Raw genomic sequence first — 27,870 nt, 5'->3', positions numbered from 1 at the left:
CTCCAAACCACCGTGTGTTTGCTAGGGCAAGAGTGGGCATATTTATACCTTGAAGGTGCAGAGTTTGACATAAAGGTGGACATAATAACGTCATCAAAGAGTCTCAGTTCTTTTAAAACTCCATGAGATCTTGGACAAATCAGTATTGAAGCAAGGGGAAGTCCCTAACTGCTGAAGCCGAGTTTCCAAGAAATCATAGGCGGATTTTCCGAGCTAGTGGAAGTAGCCATGCCCTATTTGGACTGCATGAGCTATGTCTAAATATGGTTATGATTTCTATGCCTATATAAGGACATGGTGATTTACACCTATATAAGGGCATGAATCGGGAAAATTACACTAGGGTCTTAAAATGCTATACAACACCCACTCCTCTTTATTATGCTTAACATTACTAAATTCAAGCACTAAAACATATTCTAAAGCATGTGTTTGCAATCCCACCCAAAAAATACATAAAAATGCATTCGAAATGGTTGCATACGAAAAAATTAGCATTTGTACTGTACGCATTTAAAAGCAATGATTTCATTTGAAGCATATAGTATGATAGTGGCAATGCTGGCTGAATGAATCATGAAAATTTACATTTATGAAAAGGCTTTAAATACAGAAAAAGGTCCAGACCATCCCATAGCAGAATATATAAACTATTTTGGTTTGTTGATAAGATCAATACTGTTTCTTGGAAGTATTCAAAGAATTCTTGTTCTCTAAGAATAGTTCTACTTTAAGCAGATTACTTTGTGCCAAAGTTCAGTTTTGGAAAAAAGTCAAATCAAATCGTAGAAAAATAGAGTTCCAAAGTTAGAAGTTTTTGTTTTTGAAAAACGAAGGTCGAATTCAAAGTTGATAGAACGCTGTGTGTTGTATAGTCTACTCCCCTCTGTGCCAAAGAGATTTGTTTATCTGTAAGGTTAAATCCAGTAAACAATGACGTGGTGTTGATTTGACGCTAAGGCACATAACCTGAACAAAGGTTTTGTAACGTCTAGCCTAGCAGCATTATAGAACGCAGTTGAGACTGTCCATGTTGTAACATGAGCAAGTCCTGTTCCATTATGTCTACAGCAGAGGATACCTTGCTGTCCAAAGAATAAATTCTGAATGACAGAGTTGTTAACCCATTGTCAACTACAGAGAGAGCTTTCTCTAAATTAATACAATCAATTTATCGTATTCGTTCTGCAGTTTCTAATTGCATGACTTTCCATGCTTCATTATAAGCAGTGTAAACACTGGCGTATATGAAACGTTTATGACGTTGTTTGCGAGGTCCGAGTAAGAATTCTCTCAAATCAATGGCATCTTTTTTTTAAAAAACTTTTTTTTCAGGTTTGTAATGTAACAATTAACCCCCCCCCCCCGAATGGCATCAGAACAATACATGTATACAAATCGACTTTCTCATTATGGCACTTTTGTTTGGATATAGGCTTCACCTGGATATATGTAGACCCATGAGGCATATCAGAATAACATACAAATAAGTAGGTAACATCGTGAGTAAGTAACCAGACCCTGCACTATACATTGTACAACCTTCACCTTAGGAGAATCCCCCAGTCTTCCCCTCAGTCCCCAATCCCTGCGGCGAAACTAACTCACCACTCGTCCCTTCAGAATCACTTTGGGAAGCTTGCCCTCTCATTGTGTTTCTTCGGCTAGGGACCATTCTCTCACGTCTCTGAGCCATGTGGGTATCTCTGGGGCCCTCTGTCCCATCCAAGTAATAGCTACCCTGCGCCTAGCCAGCACTAACATCAATTGCAGTAATCTATAGGACAGGTTCTGTTTCCTCGGCTTAGGGACCAGCACCATCAAACAGTGTAAGGGTGTTAGTGTGATGTGCCCATAGTGGCAGTTATGTGATCTACAACGCTCTCCCAAAAGCACTTAATTAACGGAAAGTCCCAGGCTAAATGCAGGAAACCCGCTCCCTCCGCGCTGCATCTGGGGCAACTATCCCCCCTGTCTGCAGAGTAACGCTTCAATGAAATCAGAGTAAGGTAGGTGCGGTGTAGGAAGTTAAAGTGTATTAATTTAAAGCGCGCGTTACATTAGACCTTCCGCGTTAGAGCTCCTATGCGCTTAGGCTGCCCTTGGTCCAGCGGCGTACCCAAATCCGCTTCCCAAGCCACCCAGGCCGGTGGCACCGGCGGGGCAGAGTCCCGTCGCATAGCTGCATATAGTAGGGAGATTAGTCTGCGTCCTCTGCCGCAGGACAGAATAATACTTAAGGTCTAAGTCATTGGGGGCGCCTCCGGATACTGAGTCCATATTGACCGCACTACATTGCGCAGGCCCTGATATAGTATATACTGTCCTCTCCCGAGGCTGAAGGTCTCTTCCGCCTGTTCATAGGTTAGGAAGGTTTCGGTGGGGTATAGGTTGGCCAGGAATTCACAGCCCCCCTCACGCCAGGCATGGAAGGACATATGTTTTTCCATTGTTACCATGGGTGCCAGGATCCAGATTGGCAGGTCCCTATGAAAGGGCGCCGTTCGCAAGACTCTCTCTATGAATCATTGCCAAACGCTCGCCCTGTGCCTTACAATGTAGGGCAATGTTTCATTTGCCCCCTGCCCCACATCAAGCCACCCATAACTCCTGTACCGTTGCTCTACCTGTCAATAGCTGTGTCTCCCAAACGTCCGCATCCGCAAACCATCTGGATGCTGGTGGCAGCTGCGCAGCATAATAATATAAGTCAAAGCGGGGGGGACAGTATGAAGAGCTACTCTACTGTGCCGGCCCACCCAAAGTACGGACGTAAGTAGCATGTTCAGGGTACGAAAGACCCTAGGGGGGAGAGGACACAGCGTATTTTGGAGGACATAAAGTGTCCTAGGCAGCATAACCATCTTGGCGATGGCCAGCCGACCCATGAGGGATAGCGGCAGGGTATTCCAGAAGGACACTGATTGCTGCAGGGACCTAATCACCCGATCAATATTGCAGGCCAGTAATTGTGCTTTCGTTGAGGCCACTTGAATACCCAAATAACGACAGCCCTCCCTCTCCCGGCGTAGCCCAAGCTCCGGCAAGTCTCCCTGGGGCACTGACTCAAGACCCGACATCGGAAAGATCAGGGACTTGTTCCGGTTGAGCCTTAGTCCCGACGCCTCGCCGAACCGATCCAGATGGTCTAAGAATATCGGAAGCGCCTCCCTCGGGGCTTTCAAATAAAACAAGGCATCGTCTGCATATAGTGAGATGACATTACAAGTGTCTCCTACCAGTAAGCCCCATTGCGACATCTCAGAGCGGACCCGAACGGCAAAGGGCTCTATAGCCAGGGCAAAGAGTAGTGGCGAGAGGGGACACCCCTGTCGTGTACCCCGTCCCAGCTGCCACTCCTCCGATCGCGCGGCTCCAAGTTGTACCCTAGCCCGAGGGAACTTATGTAGGATACGGATCCAACGGCAAAAGTTGGGGCCCAACCCCATCGCTCGGAGGACCTCCTACAAATAGCCCCAGTCAACCGTATCAAACGCCTTGGCGAGTTCAACGGATACCAGTACAGTCTGTTCTTCATTCCCCTGAACCTCGTGTTTAATGTGATTCAAGCGCCGTAGGTTCATGGCGGTGTTACGCCCAGGAATAAACCCGCATTGGTCCGGATGAACCAGATGCGCCATGTGCTGCGCCAGACGGGTGGACAATAGCTTGGTCAACATTTTTTACATCTGTATTAATCATAGTAATCGGGCGATACGAAGAACGGTCGTGCTTGTCCCCCCCTGGTTAAAGGATCATGTAAATTTCCCCCCTTGTCATGCTCTGTGGGAGAGACCCGCTCTCAAATGCCTCGAGAAACACCTGTAAGAGGAGACGAGACAGTGTTCCGCCGAACTCTTGATAAAATTCCAGTAGGAACCCATCACTCCCAGGCGACTTTGCGCGCGGTAAACGAGCCAGAGCTGCATGCACCTCACCCAACATTAGGGCCACATCTAGGTCCTCCCGGTCCACCTCAGAAAGGGACGGCAGGGTCAGTCCCCGTAAATAAGGGAGATAAGAGGCTTCGGATATATCTGGGTCTGTGGTATATACTTGTTGTAGGTGGGATTTGAGCACCCCAAGTATGTCACGTTCCGAATGAACCATGTCCCCGTTTGAGTCTCGCAAAGCTACGATACGTTCTGGGGTCTGCTCCTTCCGAAGGATCCAGGCCAAAAGCCGCCCGACTTGTCGCCCTCCCTATGAAGGCGCTGCCTACATTGGCCTAGGTATACTTGTCGAGCCGGTCAAGAATATCATGCATCCGAACTCGGGCCGTCTGCACCTCCTCCCTCTGCAGGGCGGCAGGGGTCGCCGTGGCCTGGACATATAAAAGGTTATTCTCTGCCGTCCGGAGCTCCTGGTGGAGCTGCTTCCGGACTCCATAGGTGAGTCCCTTGCAGGCTCCCCTCACCACCACCTTTAGGACCTCCCATTTGGTGGCCAGAGAGAGGCCCCCCTCCTCCCAATTAAGGTCCACGTAGTCTCCGAGAGCTGTCTCTACATGAGCCTTCCCTACCTGGTCTTGGAGGATGTCCATCGGGAGTCTCCAAGTCCGAGGGCGGGAAACCGGGGTTCCCCATCGTACCATGCATGCTACCGGGGATTGATCAGATAGCAAGCGAGCCTGGTGGGTAACCTCAATGGACATATATAAGCTCAGCATTCGCTACTAAGACCCTATCAAGGTGACTATACGTGTTATGGGTGGGGGAAAAACAGGTATATACTTTCTACGTCGGGTTTTTCTGACACCAAATATCCACCGCTCCTATATTGCCATAACCTCCCTAAGCTGCGCAGTCATACGGGGCTTTGTACCCTCTCGGGGTGGGGACCTATCTAGGACCGGGTCAAGAACACAATTAAAATCCCCAACCCAAGGACAGGGGCCCCTAGATCATGAATCAGGATGTCCTGGAGGGCCCGGAAGAAGACCGGGTCATCCATGTTGGGTGTATAGGTGTTCAGTATGACAATGTTCCTACCATCTAATTTTGCCTTAAGAAGCAGGTATCTGCCATGTATATCTGCCTCTACATATTGGATAGCGAACGGGACGCCAGGCCCCACCCAAACCAATACCCCTCTAGCATACGTAGAAAAGGAGGAGTGGAATACCTGACCTGACCACTTTTTTTCCAATTTCTATGCTCTCATGTGTAAGATGGGTCTCTTGGAGGCATGCAATTGAGACCCCATGTCTACGAAGAAAAAAAAGTGCATGTGCCCAGTCCCCTCACGTTCCAGCTCATAAACTTATAGCTCATGTCTGATGATGTAGCCTGCACCCTCACTGTACTCTACCCCTGGTGTCCCTCCAATCCTGTGCCCGAAAGGTCCCTTGAGTGAGCTGTCCATCATACTGGGTAAATGTCGGGAAGACGGTGCACACCGCTAGTGTGTGGGCGGGGCCAAACGTGCTGGGTTTCTAAGCGAGTTCACATGCCTCTTGTGTGTATAAAAGGTCATAGACCGATCAGAGCAGCAGACGAGGAGAAAGAAGATCCTGGTCACAGGAAATGCACGGGGATTGCACTCGTGAAAGTGAAGGATGCAGAGGCCTCCATCAAGCATCACAGCAGATACTGCATCGACGGGAGATACTGGGAGAAAGCACACCTGCCCAGCGCCGGGGTCCCTTGAGTGAGCTGTCCATCATAGTGGGTCAGGGCGGGAAAACGGTGCACACCGCTAGTGTGTGCGGCGGGGCCAAAGGGCGGGGCTTCTATGCGACTTCGTATGTCTCTTGTGTGTATAAAAGGTCAGAGACCGATCAGAGCAGCAGACAAGGAGAAAGGAGCTCCTGGTCACAGGGATTGCACTCGTGAAAGTGAAGAATGCAGAGGCCTCCATCAAGCATCACAGCAGATACTGCATCGATGGCAGATATTGGGAGAAAGCACACCTGCCCCGCCCTTGGGTCCCTTGAGTGAGCTGTCCATCATAGTAGGCCAGGGCAGGAAAACGGTGCACACCGCTAGTGTGTGCGGCGGGGCCAAAGGGCGGGGCTTCTATGCTAGTTCACATGCCTCTTGTGTGTATAAAGGGTCAGAGACCGATCAGAGCAGCAGACGAGGAGAAAGAAGCTCCTGGTCACTGTAACTGCACAGGGATTGTGCTTGTGAAAGTGAAGGATGCAAAGGCCTCCATCCAGCATCACAGCTAATTTTCGACGGTAGATATGGGGAGAAAGCACACCTGCTCAGCCTTGACAAGCTCACGATTGTTTTTGGGCTGATGAATGCGTTACTGAATTTGAGCTTCAACTCGGGCACCTGCTTTATTTATATCTGTAAGTGCTTCCTGTTGAGGTTTAATTTTTGTGACAGGAGCATCGTGCCAGAATAAACCCTGCCCTTCATATTTATCCAAGAAGACGCCACCGGTTTGTGCGATACCTCTACTTAACTGCCAAACTTGCGGGGCTTCTAAAAAAAATCCGCCTGCGAGAGGATTTGCGAATTGCCAAAAATCCGCAAAATCCGCGAGCAGATTGTATTTTGCGCCCATACTTAGGTATTTGGGTCTCAAGAGGCACAAGTTCCATGGCTTTGTTGCATAGTCCTTCTTTTCTCACTGCAGATTCTTCAAAGGTGATGAGTCTTTCTGTTTGAACCTCTTGGATTGTAGCAAGATTTGGTTGTCTGCTACACCTTTGGAGTCCACTGGGCCTACTACTTATTATCGGCCACATTGTGTGGTTTTACCAGGTCAATTGATACAAACCGGTTCTCCTTTACTCCAGCAAGGGGCGGCAGTAACACTGTTCTCGATCCGTGGATTACTAGCACAGGTACTGTTTTCTGTAAGAAGGCCCAAATTCCATCTTATCCCCTATTTTCTCTCTGACCAGATCCCCAATCTTTGGAATCAGGACAGGTGTTGTTTGAACAGGTGGTTTTTCTTCAGTGGTCGTTGACTTCTGTATGGTGTTGCTTAGACGTCTTGTTTCATGTAAGTCCTGCAAAACAGCCAAACGATCTTTGATATCAAAGGGTTTTTGTTCTACCACTGAAGTATGATGATCAAGGTCCTCGACCATCATTCTAGTACAAAAAGGAATTCATACGGAGTGATTCCACCCAGAGAATTTCTTGTCAGGTTGGTAAGACTACGTTGGACACTTATTAGATGTTTGACCCACCAGTCACCCGAACCTAATACCTTAGCCGTTATGTCACGGTGTTTTCTTTCCACAACCGAATTTCCCTCAGGAAGGAATGGACTAGAGTACCGCAATGCAACGCCCAAGCTGGCCATGGCCTCCTTGTAAGCTAAACGCAGGACCCTGGTCAGAATGTAGCGTGCCGATTGCGTATGTGCCGATAAAGACTCGCAAATCTTTTATAACAGTTCGGGCGTCAGCCGAGCGCTGAGGCCACATCCAAATGATTCTTCTCCTAATAGTTGTGGGACTGCTTTTGTCCATATGAAGGTCTGAGCGTGGTTAGTCTAATGCTATCTAAGAATGGTGTCTGTACTGGGCTGGCTACACTGTAGTCAGGAATCTAGCGGCGCTCTAAGCTGTGATCTCTGTAACAGACATTGCAATTAATTCCAAATTCGTAAATGTTGGCATTCATCCCTGGCCACCAGTACATCTCTTTTAAATCTAGTAGAGTTTTTGAGATCCCTTGATGTATCAGACCCTCTCCGATATGTGCTTCTTGAATCAAAGCACCTCTCCGATTCCTGTTTGGAATTACCCTATCCCCCACTCCAGGGATTCGGCAAAGGGAACGGAGTTGGCATCAATTATGTATGAATATTCAAGTGGATAGTTTAAAGGTAACGCTGCACCGCAGCCTTTGCTTATGGCATTGACAGCTAGCATTGTTTCACCATCTAATTGTGTTTTTGAACGAGTGATTGCAGCTACAGAAGCCGTTTGCACAGCTGCCTTTGCGGCTTCATCAGATTGACTCAGTGTATGTTCACGTGAGTCTTTTGTAGTTCTTTCTGTAACTGAACTACTTGTTCCCAAAGCAATTTATGCTTGATTGTGCCACCTTTTGCATCTTTGAAACCGTTTTGAATCAGGTCTGCAAGTATTCATTGTAAGACTGGACGCAGTAATATGAATCGCACACTATGAGTGTGTGGAATTCGCGATCAGTATTTTCAAGCGCCATCTTGAAAGCCTGTAGTTCAGCTCGCTGAGCTGTACAGTCTCCGAGAGATTGAGTTTTTGTGACCATAGGTCTGATTTTTACCATCGCGCCAGCAACCTTTAACAATCGCGTACGCAGCACTATAAGCTTGTTTTCCCCCAATTGCGGGCTGTGCTGATCCGTCTGTATAAATTGTACATACGTAATGTTCTAGAGGCAGAATTTCAGTCAGCAGAGGACATTCTTGTTCGTATTGTAGAAATTCTTGAGTCTTCAAGTAGGGGTCAAAAACGTATTCAACGTCTGTTGCAGCAAGAAAATTAACCCATTGTATCCATCTTGGATGTAAAGCTTTTGCATTCGGAATGCTTGCCTTTGTCACTGCCTCTAAGGCAGGTACAGGAGTAACCACCTTTATGCGTTTTCCCTGTGCAAGGGCTCTTTCTTTTGCTGCTGCAGTTTGAACCGCTGTCAGAATTATTTCTGTTGAAGTGAATTTCATTTCAGCTTGTGTTGCAAGTGTGATTTATAAGCTATTGGTACCTTTTTACCTTCATTAAAGTTTAGGTATGTGAATCCGCATCTCCCTGGGATTATTCGGATTACAAGGTTGCGTACGTTTACGAGTGTCTGTAAATGGGTTGTTGCTAACATGTCAGTTTGCACTGAACGCAAAATTTCTGTGTGTTTTTGAGTCCAATTAGTTTGTTTGAAATCAGGTTTGATTAATTCGTAGAGAGGTTTAACCCTTTCTGCGTAGTTCAGAATGTAAGTTCTTCCAAAATTCAGGAATCCTAGAACTGACTGTCAGTTTTTCAGCATTTTTGGAGGTTGGAGCAGCGCACATTTCTCTAAAAAGTTTGCTGCCAGGCTTTCGCCTTCACTTGAAAGTCCGTATCCCAAGAATAGGACGTTGAGGTGGGCAATTCTTGATTTCTTAAAATTGAATTTGTACCCTTCAGAGGCGGAGCCGAGTATTATGGTGTTCACCCAGTGCAAGTGCCTGTCCAAATCATCGTCTGTAAGATATATGTCATCGACATACGATAATGCTTCATCATCATACGTTTGTAGTAACTCTGTTACTCTGGCTGAAAATAACCCTGGACTATTCTTGAATCCCTGGGGGAGACGACAGAAGTGGTGCTGTGTCCCTATAATTGAGAAAGCGGTCAAGTACCTGATTTCAGGTGCGATATTTTGACAGAAGAAACCGTTTGAAATATCTAATGTGGTTTTATATTTTTTGCGTACAATGTTATTCATCAGTGCTGCACTGTGTGCATTTTGTACAGAAAACGTTTTGCAACAAGAATTTAAATGTCTGTTGTCCAAAACCAGACGATATGTATTGTCTGGTTTGGAGACAGGAAACAAAGGATTGTTCATGGCCGAGGTGCATGTTTCAATCACCCCTTTGTATTCAAGTTGACCTAGGATCTCCCTGACCTGTTTTTTAGCTTCTTGCTTAACTGGATACTGCCTCTGACCCGTAGGCAGATTTTTTAACTGGATCTTTTGGTGAGGACAGTCCTCATCCCATTCCACATGATTTTTATATAATGCTGGAGCCTGGGCCACAGCCCATTTCTTGGCATACGTGTATTAGTTAGTTATAGTTAGGATTGCTTTTTAATAGATTAGGCATTTTTTGGTTTGCTGATTATTTTGGCACCATTTGATAAATCTTCAAACTTTCCAAAACAAAAATATTCACTTCAGCTCTTTCCTGGAAAGCTTCTGGGTGATCTGTCAAGTGGGGGCCCAAGAAAAAAGGGGGGCCCAAGAACAAATTTCCCCTTGCATGTTCCATAGACTTCTTAAAGCAGTGGTACTGCAAAATCTGCTGAACAGGATTGCACCAAATTTGGGAAGTAGCTAGATCTTGGTCCCCAGACTGTGATTTTTATGATTTGATGTAGACCTGGGTGGAGTTTGCGGAGTTCTACTTCACAGAGCGCCACAAATTGCTGGAAAAACTCTGCCACACTCTTCGAAGTGCAGACTAGCGGCAAAGTCAGGCAAGTGGCGCTGCTCGGATTGATTTTAAGTGTCAGGAGTCTGTCCCATGCTGTAAAATCAGGACGAACAGCACTTTGTTGCACTGGAGGGAGAGGGAGCTGATGCTTTCTACCACTCGAGTAAACATTTTACTTGAGCGGAAACGTACTCAATGCAAATGGCAGATTTCACAATGTGAGAGATCGCGACTTGCAGCAACCTCCCGTGTTGAAAAATCTCACAGGGAGGAGGTCTAGAGCAAAAAAATTTCTCGCAAGCAATTGCCAACTTACCATTGGCGAGCCACATAGTTTGAAAAATCCCGCAAACAATGCAGCAGAGTGGAATTCTGGTGAAAATCCGTTCAGTAGTTTTTGAAAAATAAAGGTACAGAAATATATGTATATCTTGACTGTTGGGTCCGAGGGGCACCAATTTAAAAATAGAGTGCTCTGATGGACCCAGAGAGCTTTTTTTTCACTTGTGCCATCTAGTTCCAGCGGGAGTCAGACTGCTATGGGGAGTGATTACACTGATTGGTTGTCAATTCACGCTGACTCCTCGTACACAAAGCAGCAGGCCGCAGACTATAATCTTTGCAAGTGGTAATTTATTTCAGGCTTTAGACACAAACACCCGTTTGTATATATTTGAAGGGGATAGTAGGGCCCAACTCCCCAGCCCATCCCCTAAAGCTGGAACTCCAATCCCCAGGGTCAAAATGTAAAACATGGGGAGGGGGGCGTTCAGCCACCTCCGAGCCTTAAAAAGGACCTGGAGACGTCATCCTCCAGGGTCCTAACATAAATTAAAAGAGAGGAGGGGTGGAATGTCCTCCTTCCCTGAGCCTTTAATGGCCCCACGGACTCCATCTCCTGGGTCCAGCTTATTTACTGTGTCCCAGGAAGCCAACCCACAGGACTCAGTAGTTTTGCTGCCTGCACTATGTGTGGTCAGGAAAACGTGATTCCTCCCGTCTGGTGGAAGTATTTCTAAATCTCTCACCAAAACAGAGCAAACACTAAATCTGCTCTCAGCCACCAAGAGATTTAAAAATGCTCCTGTCGTCTGGGAGCAGACTTACGTTCTGTTTCCCTGCCTGCACTGATAGGGGCAGGGAGACAGAACCCTTATTGCTCCTGTCCAGAGGGTGCAGAATAAATATATTCTCCATACAGGCAGGAGCAGTGCTGGCTCCGATACCATGTGGGGAGGGGGCAGGAGGCTGTGGACCCCTGTGGCTCCCCTACAGCCCCCAACATGTAGTATGTCGGTGCCCCGGGTGGTTATCATGGCACTGATCCCTGGCCATGGGGGATGTGGTCATCAGGGCATATTGAGGCTCAGAGAGGGGGGTTTCGTAGCCACCTACTTTTTTTAATTGTATTTGGCCCCAGTGGATTGGTCCCCGGGGCCAAGAATGCTCAGGCAAGGGGGCATGCAGCCTCCCGCCTCTTTATAGTAACGTGGCTATGGGGGTTGGGGTCCCCATGGCCTTAAAAGGCTTGAGGAGGGGGTGCCCACCCTAACCCCCTTTTCATGCATATTTAACCCCAGTGGATGGGTACTCGGGCCGATAATCCTCAGGGCAAGGGGTGCTGTGCGGTCTCCCTACCCTTTATAGTGAAATGCTTGGGGATGGGCTCCCTGGGGCCTGGTAAGGCTCGGTAGGGGGCAGCGCACCCCCTCCCCTTTTTATTGTATTTGGCCCCAGAGATAGGGACCCCAGGGTCTTTTAAGGCTCAAGGAAGTAAGCTGCATGCCCGCTCTCCTTAGAATTTGGCCCCGGGAATAGGGTCCTGGCCAACCTCCTCTTTTATGTTGAATTCCCCATGGAATAGGTTTTTTGGGATCTATTAAGACTTGGGAAGTTGGGCTGCTTACCCCCGCCACTTAATGTATATGTTTTGTCCCTGGGAGATGAAGGCCAGTCATATGCCACGTTATTAAAAGCTTGCTGTAACAGCACTGTATCGCCAAATCCACCAAATGTGTAGAGTTCAATGTTCATAAAATAGATTTTCTCTTTTTTAATAATGTGAACTACAAATACCACAATGCCTCATTATGGGTGGAGTGGAGATTCTGTATAAATAGTAAAAAGTAACAAAGAACTAGATTTACTACTGTAATCAAGACTGTGATGGTCAAAACGCGTAGGAAGAGGAGAGTGATGGTATGAATAAAGAGTTGAATCATCCAAGAAGAGTGCCACGCAATATTTCAAGTTGTTGTTATATATTTTGCGAGACTAGTCCTTGTCCTGCCGTGTGCACCAGCTGATTTGTGTGCCCCCGCTTAGGACTGTTTAGGTGAAATATATATACTTTAACAACTGCACATGGCATTGTCGTTGTCCTTGCTGAGAGGATAATTTGTATATATATATATTCACTGAAAAAAACATAGGTATCCCACATGTTATAGTTGGCTGGACATTTCTCTCGTACAAAACCATTAAAATTCCCCCGATATAGTTAGTTCAGCTAACTATAACTCGCGTGCCCGCAATGCACTGCTGATGACGTCACATATTACATCACTCATGACATGGTCAGTGACATCACTCATGACATCATTGATGACATCTCAAATGACATCACTGATGACATAATCCGGTGAATGTGTGTCATTCTGAAAAATAAATATTTTTTATATATGTATATCTAAAGGTCGATGGAAGAATAAATGGGTAAATAAGTGTCTAAATGGATGTTTTTTTTGTAAAATTGATTGTAAAAATGACTTATTAAGTGTATCTTAGTGAATACATGTATTAATGAGTAATAGTTAAATATTTCAATATCCGTATCAGTGTCTCACTTTATGTATAAGTGGCTGCATGGGTTGGTGAGTAGCTACATGAGTGTGTATATGGGTTATTCGTTTGTTTTTTGAGTATCAGCATGCTTGTCTGTATGGTTCAGTGGGGGATATTACTTAGCATATAGATGCATGAATGAGTGACTCACTGTTTGTATGTGTTTTGAAGACAGCATGTGGGCAGGACTATATGGGTGGATGCGTGTGTGTATGGCTGTGTTAGTGAGTGAATGACTGTCTCAATAGTGTCTTATGAGTAAGTACATATGTTTTAAACTAGTATATGTGAGTATTGATGTATATAAGTAAGTATATGTGAGAGTGAGAGATTGAAAGAGTTCCTGTTTAAATAAGTATGTGTTTCTATAAGTGATTGTTTAAGAGAGTAAGTATGTGAACGTTTCTGTAGAAGTAAGTGTAGTGGTGTGTGTATAGCTGTATATGCAAGTAAATGGATGTTTGATAGTTTATTTGCATGTGTGAGTGTGGGTGTGAGTAACTCTATGGATGAGTATCGGTGTGTAACAGGATGTATAAGTGTAATGGTACATATGATGAGTGAGTACATGTATGAGTGACTATATAGAATTGTTGGTGAATGAGTGTATGTGTATGTAGATTTTGGAATTACTGAATAGGTTGTTGTAACTGGTATTGGTATCTCCATTGTTTAAACATTTTTAGTTTCTATGTTTGAATGTGTGTGTCAAAGGTTATATTACGCTGAGAGGAGGTCTGCCACTCTTTCACAAGGATGATGTCATCAGTGATGTCATTTGAGATGTCATCAGTGATGTCATGAGTGATGTCACTGACCATGTTATGAGTGATGTAATATGTGACGTCATCAGCAGTGCATTGCGGGCACATGAGTTATAGTTAGCTGGACTAACTATAACGGGGGAATTTCAATGGTTTTGTATGAGTGAAATGTCCAGCTAACTATAACATGTGTGAAACCTATGGTTTTTTCAGTGAATTTCTAAGGTTTTTAAATGCTAATTCCTAATTATAACGTGGCTGAAACCTATGGTTTTCTCAGTGAATTTCAAAGGTTTTGTAAATGATAATTTTTAAATGTATTAATTGTTATATTTTTTATACTAATTTACTACATTGTTTTAAAGTATTTATTTTTAGATATTTTATTTTTTAAATTACATTACATATTTTTAATATAAATTGAAAAAATAAGTTTTTACAAATATTGAAATTGTAATATTTTTTTTTTTTTAGTTTATATTTTTTTAATGTATATATATTTTATATAGCAGGCAATGATTGCCTATGGAAGGAAATTCAAGTTACTGGTAAGTACAGTTAAATTTACTTTTCAGGAAAAGTAGTGAGCTGAAAGATGAAGCACTTAGGTCTCTCTAGATAACAGGTGAGTAAATCGGAATTCGTAGTTCGGCTGATTTTTGAGGAATTTTTTAAGTTTCAAAACTCCACACTTGGAAAAATTTCCAAGTGAAGCCAGTCAATATTAGCCTATGGAAGGAAATTCAAGTTACTGTAAGTATGGTTAGAATTACTTTTCAGGATCAGTAGTGGGCTGAAAGATGCAGCACTCAGGTCTCTCCAGATAACAGGTGTGTAAATCGGAATTCGTAGTTCGGCAGATTTTTTAGGAATTTTTTAAAGTTCCAAAACTCCGCACTTAGAAAAATTTCCAAGTGATACGAGTCAATGTTAGCCTATGGAAGGAAATTCAAGTTACTGTTACTACGATTAGAATTACTTTTCAAGACCAGTAGTCGGCTGAAAGATGCAGCACTGAGGTCTCTCCTGATAACAGGTGAGTAAATCGGAATTCGTAGTTCGGCTGATTTTAGAGGAATATTTGTATGTTTCAAAAATTAGACTTAGAAACTTTTCTAGTGAAAACCACACAATAAATTCCTATGGAAGGAAATACAAGTTACCGGTAAGTACGCTTAGATTTTCTTTTCAGGGTCGGTACTGCGCTCAAAGATGCAGCACTGACGTCTCTCGTGATAACAGGTGAGTAAATCGTAGTTCGGCTGATTTTAGAGGAATATTTTGCTCAATAGTGAAGGAAGGGGGCAGGGCCTGAGGTAACATGTGTGCAAACACGCCCTGTGGCGTGTTTTAGGTTGGTGAATTAATTCCTCTTCAATCCTGAGGTCCCCTGTGAGCCAACTAGCCCACCAGGTACCTCCAGTATGCGCCAGGGAGCTGTGTTGCAGAGAGGTGTTCAGAGGGCATGCCCCCTTTTTACATCACTCTGCAACGCAGCTCCGTGGCGCTTACTGGAGATACCTGTTGGACTAGTTGCCCCCTAGGGGACCTCTGGATTGAAGAGGAATTAATTCCCCAACTTAAAACGTGCCACAGGGCATGTTTGCACTCACATCACCTCAAGCCCCACCCCCTACCTTCACCACTGTGGAAACGTGCCCCGTAGCGTGTTCTAAGTAGAGGGATTAAGTTCCTTTGCATACTGGGGGTCCCTGGGGGCCAACTAGCCCACCAGGAACCTCCAGTATGCGCCGGCTGAGTTGCAGAGAGGTGTTAAAAGGGGCGTGGCCTCATTACACCTCTCTGCAGCGCAGCCCCCTGGTGCGTTTGCAGAGGGGGAACTAATTCTTCTTGCATACTGGAGGTCCCTGGGGGCCACCTAGCCCACCAGGAACCTCCTGTATGCACCAGGGGGCTGCGTTGCAGAGAGGTGTAATGAAGCCTCACCCCTTTTTATATCTCTCTCCAACGCAGCCCCATGGCCCATACTGGAGGCTAAAGGGGCAGGGTAGAAATACCCTGACCCTTTAGACCTGCTTAGGGGGTCCCACAAGGACTCCCAGGGCCAAAATAAAAAAAATAACAAATGTAAACGGCAAAGTGTGTGCAGGGTGCGCGGATCCTGCTGTAAAAAAATAAAATAAAACTGAGCTACTTTAATAAATAGCCCCCGGGGGCCAAATCCCAGGAGGAAAATTATTACATTTCATAGGGGACCCTGAGGGGCCCCCCCAGCCCCGGGGTCGCCACCCACCGGGGCCACAAAATAAATGGTTGGGGGGCTCCAAGGTGCCCCAGCAAAATACGTGGGTGGGTGGCTCAATGCCCCCCCCAAGCACCGGGGACCACCAACCCCCGGGGCTTTGTGTATTATTGGAGGGGGCTGAGAGGCCCCACCCCTGGGGCCTTGTTGTAGGTCTATGGACCGCCAACCCTCAGGGCTGGCTCCTGCAGTGTCCCGGGGAGTCTCACAGCTCCCGCTCTCCCGTAGGTTTGGATTTTGAAAGAGAGAGCAGGGAAACTTGTTCTCTCTTTCAAAATCCAAGCCAGATTGCTTTTCCACACGGGGAGCTGCATGTTAGCAGCTTCCCATGTGGAAAAGCAATGCCGGCTCCCGAAGGACGTGGGGAGCCGGCTGGTACTGTGGGGGCATTGGGGCTCCCCTCACGGTCCCCAACATTTTATATAAGCCCCGGGGGATGGGGTCCCCGGGGATAATAGAAATTAGTGATAGGGGCTATATTTTTTACAGTAAAATTTGGATTTGTACACCCAGCGCGGCGCTCAGCGCGGCCCCCTGGTGTGCACGAGTTGGGTACACGGCTCCTAACATGTAGGATGCGCAAATCCAGCATATTTGGTGCACGACTTCCACGCGTTGGGTGCACGACTCTGACGCGTTGGGTGCGCGACTGCAAGTAAAAAAAAAATAATTCAGATATACATCAAACGTATGTGTTTAGATCTTGGGTGGCTCTAAAAAGAGCCCTTGTGTTTATTGAGAGTAAGTACCTGTGCATAGTCTAAAGTTGATGAGGAAGACTCTGTTCCCCTCATCTGTAAAATGTACACCATCTCTCATATAGATGCCATCCATATTGAAACGCAGATTGTTGTGGTAAATGGACCCCATCTTATAATCTCGGAGAAAAGCAGAAACAGATTTATTGACATGCTTCCTAGGTTTCTCAATCTGTGGACAAAATTGATTGGACCAGTTCCATTTCTGCCTTTGGCATATGTTAGAATAGACAAAGGCAGTTTGGAGGAAAAGTGACATAAATTCTGTAAAGGTGTGCTTCATAAGCATTTCCAGACCTACGTCAGTCAAAGTGCTTAGGTCATTGCCACCACAGTGCACAATTATGTGGTCAGGGTGTTGGAGATGCAAAAAGGTTTTAACCAATGGCATCAATTGGTGCCACGTTAACCCTCTCTGTCCAATCCATTTAATGTCTACAGTCATAAGTTCACCCAGTATCTCTCCTTGTAGTAGTCTAATCATTAAGTCAGTATCCATGTACTTATGCAGCGAGCCAGTCCTTAGGATATGGACTGGTTTAAACTCCTATACACTATGCATGCAGTGGTCTAACCACCTTTTCACTTGTGTTTCAGGCCTACAATTCCACTGTCAGTATCCATGCAGTTCAGCAAACATCCTGTGACTGCTCTTGCAATCCCATAGTGACTGTTTCATTACCATGTACTTATCCATTCACTAAGGTAAAAGTCAACCAATTATAAATTCACCCAGTGTATCTCCTGGTAGTACTCTAATCATTCAGTCAGTATCTATGTACTCATGCAGCGAGCAAGGCCTTAGGACATGGCCTTTTTAAAACTCCTATGCACTATGCATGTAGTGGTCTAACCACCTTTTCACATGTGTTTGACGCCTACAATTCCCCAGTCAGTATCCATACACTCCAGCAAACACCCTGTGACTGCTCTTGCAATTCCATAGTGACTCTTTCAGTACCATGTACTAATCCATTCACTAAAGTAAAACTCAACCAAATGTGAATTCACACAGTGTCTCTCCTTGTACTACTCTAATCATTCAGTCAGTATCTATGTACTCATGCAGCGAGCCAGGCCTTAGGACATGGGCTGTTTTAAACTCCTATGCACTGTGCATGTAGTGGTCTAACTACCTTTTCACTTGTGTTTGATGCCTACAATTCCCCAGTTAGTATCCATACACTCCAGCAAACACCCTGTTACTGCTCTTGCAAACCTATAGTGACTCTTTCAGTACCATGTACTAATCAATTCACTAAAGTAAAACTCAACCAAATGTAAATTCCCCCAGTGTCTCTCCTTGTACTACTCTAATCATTCAGTCAGTATCTATATATTCATGCAGCGAGCTAGGCCTTAGGACATGGACTGGTTTAAACTCCTATGCACTATGCTTGTAGTGGTCTAACCACTTTTTCACTTGTGTTTCAGGCCTACAATTCCCCAGTCGGTATCCATACACTCTAGCAAACACCCTGTTACTGCTCTTGCATTCCCATACTGACCCTTTCAGCTACATTTAGTAAGTATTGAAATACACAATGGACTGGGTTTGCACACAGGTGAAGCAAGGGGAGATGGACGGAGTAGATATGTGTGGAAAGATGTTCTGTGGGCGTTTTAAGTTACAGGATAAAGTTAACGAATTCAAAGCTTTATTCGAGGGATATACTCATAAAAGCACAAACATACATTTAAAATACATCCCATTAAAAAATTAGTTAACATGAATACTGAGTGTCACTGGGGGCCAACTAACCCACCAGATATATGCAGAAAGTGCCAGAGAGTTGCATTGCAGAGATGTATAAAATAGGACACAGCTTCAGAGCACCTCTCTGCAATGCACCTATATGGTATTTAATAGAGACATGGTGGGCTAGTAGGGCCAAGGTACTTTCAGGATTAAAAGAGACAAAACTCCTTAACTTAAAACACGTCACAGAGTGTGTTTGCACATGTCACATCAGGCCCCATCCCTTCCCTTCACTAATCTATAAACGTGTCCTATCAGTTTGCCAAAACTTAAGTACTTATAAATGTATCTACTTTTTTGTTTCCAGTACTGAAATTACTGTACTTATTACTTGTATAGTTAAGGATTGGTCTAACTATTAATCCTAGTACTAATTAATTTCTTTATATACTATGCAAACAAATCTGCAAGAAGCTACAACGTATTAGTATAGTCTTGAAAACACCCAGTTTATACCAATATAGTTTTGGAATCTCACTGTCATAGGATATTGTGTGACCTGAAAAAAAAGATTTGATTGGTTCATAATATATTTTATTGTACCTATTGAAGAACCGCAATCATTTCGATCATTCTTCTTTTAGCATCTTTGCAGACATAAGTCTATGCTTACCTCCTATCAATCTCATGCAATTTTTCAAAACAATTAACTAGCAATATGTTATTATTGTAACAGTCTGCCAAAACCTAAGCACTTAGGGTAAATTTAAAAGCATTGTGTACCAACAATATGTCACTTTTTGTAACATAGTTATATCGCAAGACACTCTTTCATATTTACAAACGGAGGAAAAGGCAGTATGTGTACCTTTTCTTTTCCATGTAAATACGACCTCATCATACATACCACTTTGCGTTGAAAAGGCGTTCTATAGGTGTTACTGTGCGTATTTGCACAGAACACTCATAGAACAAGACACATCTCCAGATTTATCAGAAATGATAAATGTGGACATGTGTGTGAATGCTGCAAAATCCTCCAATTGGTGAAGCAAGGCACAACAAGGAGAATTATTTTAATTTCTCCTCATTTTTTCTCTTTACTATATACTAAAATGCACAGCATACATTGAAGGAGAAAAATGCCTTCACTGATTGTTTTTGTGCAGAAAAGTGTGTCTTTTTGCACAAAAACAAACTCCACGCGACACTGACATCCTTCCACCATGGTGCAAGGGTGTCTGGGTCACCACATGGCTGCAGTTTAAGCAGCAGTGCTGAGGGAAGCACAGACTTGTAACATATTTATGTACATATGTTGCATGCCTGTGCTTCCGAAGTACAACAGCACGCTGCAGCTAAAGTGCTTACAGTGTCATGCTGCAGCACTTCCTTATAGTTCTGCACTTATACATTCACCATACCCCACAAAGGCATTCTTTCAGTCAATTATCCAGTACGCATACATTCAACCAAACTTTTACACACTATCATACAAATATAGCTCTTTTTTTAACCAGATAAGTTAGTTCTGAAAATAACTTTTTTTCGTTCTTTTTTTTGTGTTTTTCTGAATGATTTTTTTGTATTTTTTTTAAAAGAAAAAAAAGAGAAGTGGAGCAACAAAACAATGAACTTCTGAAGGTAAAACAAACAAAAACCTAGCACCGATGATTTTCTAAAGCCCGGGAAACCAAGTCGTCAGACTGCTCTCCATAACACGGCAGCCTATTACACTTAATGCAGTGTATTTTTGCATTGGCCAATTGTGGACGTATGTCCAGATTTTGACTTGATGAAGATGTCCCCGAAGTGCTTGCTACTGCTGTTGTTGGTGGTGGAGTTTCTCTCAGACTTCGGCACTCCTCATGTGATAGATTGACGGGATGTAAACTTTTTAAATGTTTAAGCATGAGTGCGGTCCCGCAAGAATACTTTTTAATTGGATCTCCACATGAGAGTACTACTTTGTATATTTTACAAGTGACCTTGGTTGCGTTCACTTTTTTTAGTCCTGCAGGAAATTTAAAAAAAATTCCATACAATGGAACTGTATCTTTCAGGACGTGCAGGCTCCGGTACAAATTCCTCATTGTTGGATTGTTCAGAATCAGATGATTCTTGTTGTCGTGTAGCTATTGTTCTTTAATAAAAATGAAAATCAGGTCTCCAAACAGAAAAAAATGAGGTTCTTCCTAGTAGACTTGTTACTCCAAAGAAGGTGTAAGAAGAATGATTGAAATGGGTGGGGTCCTTCAATAGTTAGAATAGGAAGTGTTATGAACCAATCAAATCTCTTTTTTTCTGGTTACTTGGGATCCGCGTAGGGTGTGCACACGCAGCTCGCACCCAGCGCGACTTCCGGAAATTGCATTTAAAATTAATATAACTTTATTAAAGCTAAAAGAATATTATTTTTATGATTATCTCAGATAATGTCTTGCCTTAATATTGATATTAAATACCTATATATATCTTTTTAGAGATTAAAAAATTTCACGGAAGTCGCGCACCCACCGCGTCGAACACGTATATGATGTCACATGGAAACGAGCGAGCATCGCGTGGCGTAATACCTATGTGTCGCGTATGCGCTTGAAGGCGTGTACGGTCCTCATAGCGATCGCGCAGGGAAATACCCATCCATCGCACACCCTACGTGGATCCTACATAGTAATCCTAAAATGGCGGCTATGTTCTGCTCAGTAATCGAGGAAGGTGCGCTTTGTGTGTGCGACTCCCAAAACATTTAAAAAAATAAAAAAACAATTAAGAAAATATACCTATATTTAAAAAAATATAAAATACAAAAAAATATAGAATTTCAATATTTTTAAAAAACATTTTTTTTCAATTTATGTACAAAATATGTAATGGTTTTTTTTTAAAATCTAAAAATAAATAGATTAAAAAATGTAGTAAATCAGTAATACATTTAAACATTTTCATTGAAAAAACCTTTGAAATTCACTGAAAAAACCATAGGTTTCAGACATGTTATAGTTAGGAATTAGCATTTAAAAAACCTTTGAAATTCACTGTAAAAACCATAGGTTTCAAACATGTTATAGTTAGCAATTAGCATTTAAAAAAACGTAGAAATTCACTAAAAAAAACATAGGTTTTAGGGATGTTATAGTTAGCTAGACATTTCACTCGTACAAAACCATTGAAATTCCTCCGTTGTAGTCAGTTGTACTCACTATAGCTCGCGCACCCGCAATCCACTGCTGGTGATGTCACATATTACATCATTCATGACATCGTCCGTGACATCACTGATGACATCACTTATGACATCACAAATGACATCTCTGATGACATCACTTCTGAGTCAGAATATCAGTGACACAGAAGGTCGGTTTGTCCACACCAAGGCACTGTCACATTTATTTCAATATACGGCCTAAATTATGTTTGGCCAGACGTGTTTGCGACTGTGTGGCACCACAATACTAACATGGAGCCAAGTGCAATCATTTGGTAACTTTAATGTCATATTAGATCCAGTCGTGAACTGCTCAGGTGCGTCGTGCCACCCTCATACCAATGCTGCTGTGCTGTTATGCACTCTCATGACTGTCAACTTTCTAGTAGACACCAGGTGGCATAACCACGGGCAGAATAAGGAGGGCACGTGCTTTACAACAGCACATGACACATGGTCACGTATAGACTATTTGCTCATTTCCCGCAACGTACTGACATTGACAACTCAGGTCTCCCATCTGCCCAAAACCTTATCTGACCACGCACCAGACTTCTTGTACTTGCCTTTCTGCTGACAATATCTTATGCATTCTTGTGGTGACTATGGTCTGGTGCTTTTTGTGACTCTGTTTTTCAAGCCGAGGTGCGCGCAGCTATAATTGAAATCTTCAAATTGAGCAAAGGCTCCGCTACCTCACCTTTGACGCTATGGGAAGCTTCCAAAGTCATAATTCGAGGAGTATGTCTTGCAAAAGAGGCCAGCATCCTTAAAGCAATCAGAACACGTCTGGTGACACTTGAAAGCCAACTGCGGGTAATGGAGCTGGGGTATTGTGCATCCAAATCCCTATCCACCATGGTAAAGTTTCAAGAGACACTTACTGAATACAATGATGAGGTGTCGCAGGAGCTGAGTTTTCTTATCTGAGAATCCGTGGTGTGCCGCTATGGAGATGGGGACCACCCTAGGAGAACCACTGCCAATATTCTCTGGTGGCCATGGGCTTCCAAATAGGCAGTTGAACTGCTGGATGAGAAACAGGAACAGCATACCACACCCACAACCTTGCTTCACGCTATGACCATGGGCTGCTCTCAATTCTACAGCATCACTGTCCCCCTGTGCGCAATAGAGCTCGAAAAGTGCCTCAAACACCATGGCCGGGTAGCTGCGTTGCTCAATAGCTCAGCTGGCCTGACCAAATCCTGTTGAAATTTTCTAACCTTTGAAGCCATTGAACTCAGATGCAGGGAGTGGAAACCCCTGAAACATTAAAGCTGCAGAATGGGGGGCAAACAGACTTTTGGACGATATCAGAGTGAATCGGAAGACACGATTCAAGATGGAGATGATTCCAGAGAGTGGAACACCACAAGCAAAACCAATAGCCCTGGCCCATGCCTGCAACCCGGAGGCCACCTGGGCTGTGGGAGTGATGGGGGTTCTCCCCCAGGAAAGAAATACACCCCGTTGAGGAGAACTGGGTGCCTACCTGCACAGAGGTTGCTGTTCTGGCACCTCTCTGCTAAACTGTGTTACACATGCCCAATCTGGGTCCATCTCTGCTGCCCAGAGGGTACCAAACACGTTGCCGAGCAAGGTGAGGAGAGGAGTAGACTGCTTCCTATGCGGTGAGGGTGCAGAGCCCCATCCCGGGTCCCGAACGGTGCATTGCAGTATTAAGACTTGTCTGGCCTACTGTGAATCTCGCTGGGGGCAGAATCTGGGAACTGGATACCGTCCCGGTGACTCTGTGGAAGCCCCTGAGAGGATCCCTGAGTACGGAACTGCTACTGGAGCCCTGGGTGGACCCAAAAACACACGGTGGGTGAAGCACCCGACTGCTGGCACCAGACCCATCCGAGACCTGACAGGTACTCGGCTGACCCCGGGGACAGGGACTTACGAGCCAGAGAAGGGTGACCCATCCAGCGGGGATCACCCTGAGACCAGGGCCCAGTAGAATAGAGAATTGCAGTGTGGGGAGAGGTTAAAATGCTGTGGGAAAGCTGCGGAGGCACACCGAAGAGGCGCCATTGACACCAGTGATTCGAAGTCACATAGAGCCCCAGGCGACGCGGGAGACAGGAGGGCCTGGTTCACGAGGCCATGGGCTGCGGACCCCCCTCAGAGCGGAATCCCTGGACAGCCGTATAATGACACTCTTGCAGGACCAACCGGGAAGCCCCTGGGGAGGCCCAAACGGCGAGGCCAGCAGCGGTGGTGAGCTTTGGGCCTATTTGTGTTACAAACTGTTCCATTCTTATTTGCTGGTAGCTCTGTTTTTTTTATCATAGATAGTAATTGTTTTATGTAGAGTTGGTGGAGTTCTTCCTGTTGTTGCTTGGAAGAAGTTATGCCATCCTTCAACAGCCTTGTTAGTTTTAGCTTCTTTGTTTAGGGTACTGTTATATACATCCCACCATGGAATATGCAATCTAGGTTGTCTTCTGTGTCTAGATCTGTTTAGCTTTCCCACCCATGTATCCTCAAAATAGTCTGAGATGGGACTTGTTTGCTCATTTTGTTGGTAGTATGCACTTTCAATTAGTAAATTGTAGTGTTCGGCTACATCAGTAACTGGGACATATGCCAGTGCTATTAGTTTTTTAATTTGATATGCAAAGGAGCTATTTGTAGCATATTCAATACTTAGGGGCTGATTATGATGGCGAATGTTAAAGCATTCCAACCGCCGTGGTTGCCGTAAATAACCGTCCACATGTACGGCAGCAAAACCGGCGGTCAGATTAGGATGCACTGCTTGAAAAATCTGACTGCGGCAGATGGATTCCACAAAACTCTTCCAGGAACATCTGGAAAAGCTAAAAATCCATCCGTGGCGGATGGAATTGCTGCTGTAAAACCCCAAAACACTGATTGACCTGCGGAATGACCGCAAGTGAAATTATGATACGATGGCGGAGCCAGAGGAACGATCAGTTGTTCCCGACCACCGCGATCATGCAAAATGATGAATGGTAGAGCCAAAGGACCATTACATTCAGGCCATTGCGGTTGCACGGAAAGTGTAATGGTGGTCGAAAGCAACCACACAACAAGGCTAACAAGTGTGGCTGTTTTTTTGGTGCAGCCTCCAAAAACATCTGACACACCCCAATGACACATCCCATGGCAATAAAAAAATACAAATCCCAGGTCAACCCAGATAACACACCTGACATGAATCCTCCATTTTGACCCACCCACATAGCTGAGTATAAAACCAACCCCTTCCCTGTCCAGAATCCTTTGCATAACTCCAGAACTGAAGGGCCCAACACCACAGCACAAAGGAGAGGCAAATCAGCACACATTACACCATCAAAACCACCCACACACCACCCTAATCTCCACCAACACCCTCACACCTGCACTTTTCCCCCATCTGCACATCACACACCATGGCACAGAAAAAAATGCAAAAATTCATTGACAATGAGTTGTCTGTCATAGTTGATGAGATAATCAGTGTGGAAACTGGAAAAATGTATTTTACTTTTGTGATAAAGCTAGTAACGCTGTGCACCCGGGTTGAGGCGTCTGTTCGCCTCATTTTCTTAATGTTTCTACAAGTACGTGCTTAGGCAGATCACGGAAAACAGGGCTTGCATGCACACCGATGAATTGTTAAAGAATACCGAAGATGAAAAGTGGAAAAACAGGTGTGCACTCTCACTCCCCTTCTTTGATGTATTACTTTCTGCCCACCGATGAGTTGCACCCACGGATGACAGTGATAAATTACGAAAAAACGAGTCACATGAAAGACTATGAAAAAAACATTTTCACAAAGGGATTGACATGAACTACTTTTTGAGAAACAATATGGAATATGGAAGACTGTTTGAAACATCTACGGTTTAACAGATGATGTTGGTGAATACTCACGTTAAAAGTGATTTACTGTACTGGTTAATGACACTACGTCATAAATGGCAGCTATGGGTGGGCAGTGAATTCATGTAAATACATTGGAACAGATTAGGTTAAAGTGAATGGTTTAAGCACAAAAAAATTAAGGATAAGAGCCAGAGCGAAACATGAGAGGCAGGGGCATGTGATGCATTATGGGATTTATAGGATTGAGCACTATGGAGGGTTGCTTTTTCCTGAAAGAAATTTTTGTATAACGCTGAGTTGACTCCAGTGTACACTGGGTAGATGCGCGAGTATGGTAGATTTATAAAGTACTGACAAGGTTAACACATTAGTCCGAGGGAGAAAGAAGTAATTTATAAATGATTAGTGCACAAGGTTAAAATCGGCTAAAAGAGGTCAGTGAATGACAGTGACTGGGCGTCAACTTCTGAAAGGGATTAATTCCACAGTTTGTATAGTGCACATCAGGGCTCAGGCAGTTTAAGAATCGGCAATGTTTATTGGTTAAGCATGAAGGGGTGGGGATTAGATAAAGGCATTTAAGTGGAGTAAAGGGCGATGCACTAGAAAGATTACAAATACGAGTGAAAACTATCGGCAGGTCTGTTTGTTAAGGTATGTATGTGCTTGTTTGCAAAACTTATATGGGAAGGTTAATGGATTTTAGAAGGGGTTAGTTGGATGAACAAATGTGCATTAATGGGTGATTTTTTTAATATGCGTAAGAGCAACATGCGGTACTGTGGCAGTTGGGGAGAGAATGTTCTGAGGCAATGGTTAATAATGAATTCAGAGGGCAGACATTGAGTGCAGGGCGAGTTACTTTTGATGGGATGTATTTTTTAAACATTTAAAACCATATTTTTTGTTTTGGTAGATCACAGTCTAACAAGAATGTTTTAATTTGTAATTAACCCCTGATGAAGAGCCAGGTATGGCTCGAAATGCATTGGGTAAACATAGATTGACCTTTGAGGATGACTTACGCACACTCCATGCTCCAGAATAAGACCTGGATGGGCATTTCGACAGCATTAAAGAAAAAGTGTATAAGTGTGTCTCATGCGATCGGAGTAACCACAAAGATGTATTGAGAAGAAAAGGATTACATTTGAATAAAACTGTGAGAAACTGAAAAAATATATGGTACTTTTGTGATAAAGCAAGTAACGGTGTGCACCCGGGTTGAGGCGTTTGTTCGCCTCATTTTCTTAATAATCAGAGTAGAATCACATTTGTTTGGAAACATGGTCCAACAGACACCATTAGTCAGAAAAAATCAAATGTGGGAAAGAATAGTCGAAAAGGTCAGTGCAGTAGGGACCACCTAGCACACCCTGCATGACATCAAGAAAAGGTGGCATGACCTAAAGAGCAGGGTGAAAGAACTTGCCAACAATAACCATGAGCTGGTTCAGAGGACTGGCGGTGGCCCTCCCATTCCACCACTAACATTCACCGAATGCGAGGAGAAGGTGTTTGCCATACCTCATTCAGAGAGTCTCACAGAAATACCCGGGGGAGTGGAGGCTGGTAATTACCAACACATGTCTCCCATTACACTGCTATGTACTGTCTTGAACAACTAGAAAGCTACACTTCCTAGACGTTAATTCCCCCACGTACAACACACTCTTCCCAACATATGTCCCACATATCTAACATTTCCCTCCTCTGAATCACCTCAAAGGTAGCTAGCAATATTCCTATTGGAGCATGTGTACAGGCAGCCAGCACTACAACTCCCACCAGGCCCCCTTGTCCCACAGCTGAGCAAGATGGAACACTCCCCCCACCCAGAACCAAGTGGCAGCCATTTCATTGTACTCCTCAAACTCACAGGTAGGTAGCCATCTTAACAGGGTGGAGTGTTTGTGGGTAGGAAACCAGCGTTCCAACTCACACTAGGCCCCCTTGTCCCACAGCTGAGCAGGATGAGCTCTCCCCCGACCCAGAACCATGTGTCAGCCATATCATTGCACTCCTCAAACTTACAGGTAGGTAGCCATCTTAACAGGGAGGGGTGTTTGTCGGTAGGAAGCCAGCACTCCAACTCCCACCAGGCCTCCTTGTCCCACAGCTGAGCAGGACGGAACACCACCTACCCAGAACCATGTGGCAGCCATTTCATTGCACTCCTCAAACTTACAGGTTGGTAGCCATCTAAACAGGGAGGGGTGTTTGTGGATAGGAAGCCAGCACTCCAACTCCCACCAGTCACCCTTGTCCCACAGCTGAGCAGGATGGAGCTTTCCCCGTACCCAGAACCATGTGGTAGCCATTTCATTGCACTCCTCAAACTTACAGGTAGGTAGTCATCTTAAAAGGAAGGGGGGTTGTGTGTAGGAAGCGAG

The 27,870-nt window shown here is 44.5% G+C and overlaps 1 protein-coding gene and 1 long non-coding RNA gene across 7 annotated transcripts in view; both read left to right on the top strand.

Moving 5' to 3' along the window:
* LOC144791764 (disintegrin and metalloproteinase domain-containing protein 28-like) overlaps positions 1-27,870 on the top strand; it is a 3,516,669-nt gene that overhangs the window by 2,124,015 nt on the left and 1,364,784 nt on the right. The window lies entirely within an intron of this gene.
* The window catches only part of LOC144791767 (uncharacterized), a 66,343-nt gene that overhangs the window by 36,695 nt on the left and 1,778 nt on the right, over positions 1-27,870 (top strand). The gene's annotated exons all lie outside the window — the stretch shown is intronic.

The sequence above is a fragment of the Lissotriton helveticus genome, chromosome 11 (genome assembly GCF_964261635.1).
Source record: "Lissotriton helveticus chromosome 11, aLisHel1.1, whole genome shotgun sequence".
Lineage (NCBI taxonomy): Eukaryota > Metazoa > Chordata > Amphibia > Caudata > Salamandridae > Lissotriton > Lissotriton helveticus.
This window is presented reverse-complemented; position numbering and strand designations above follow the sequence as displayed.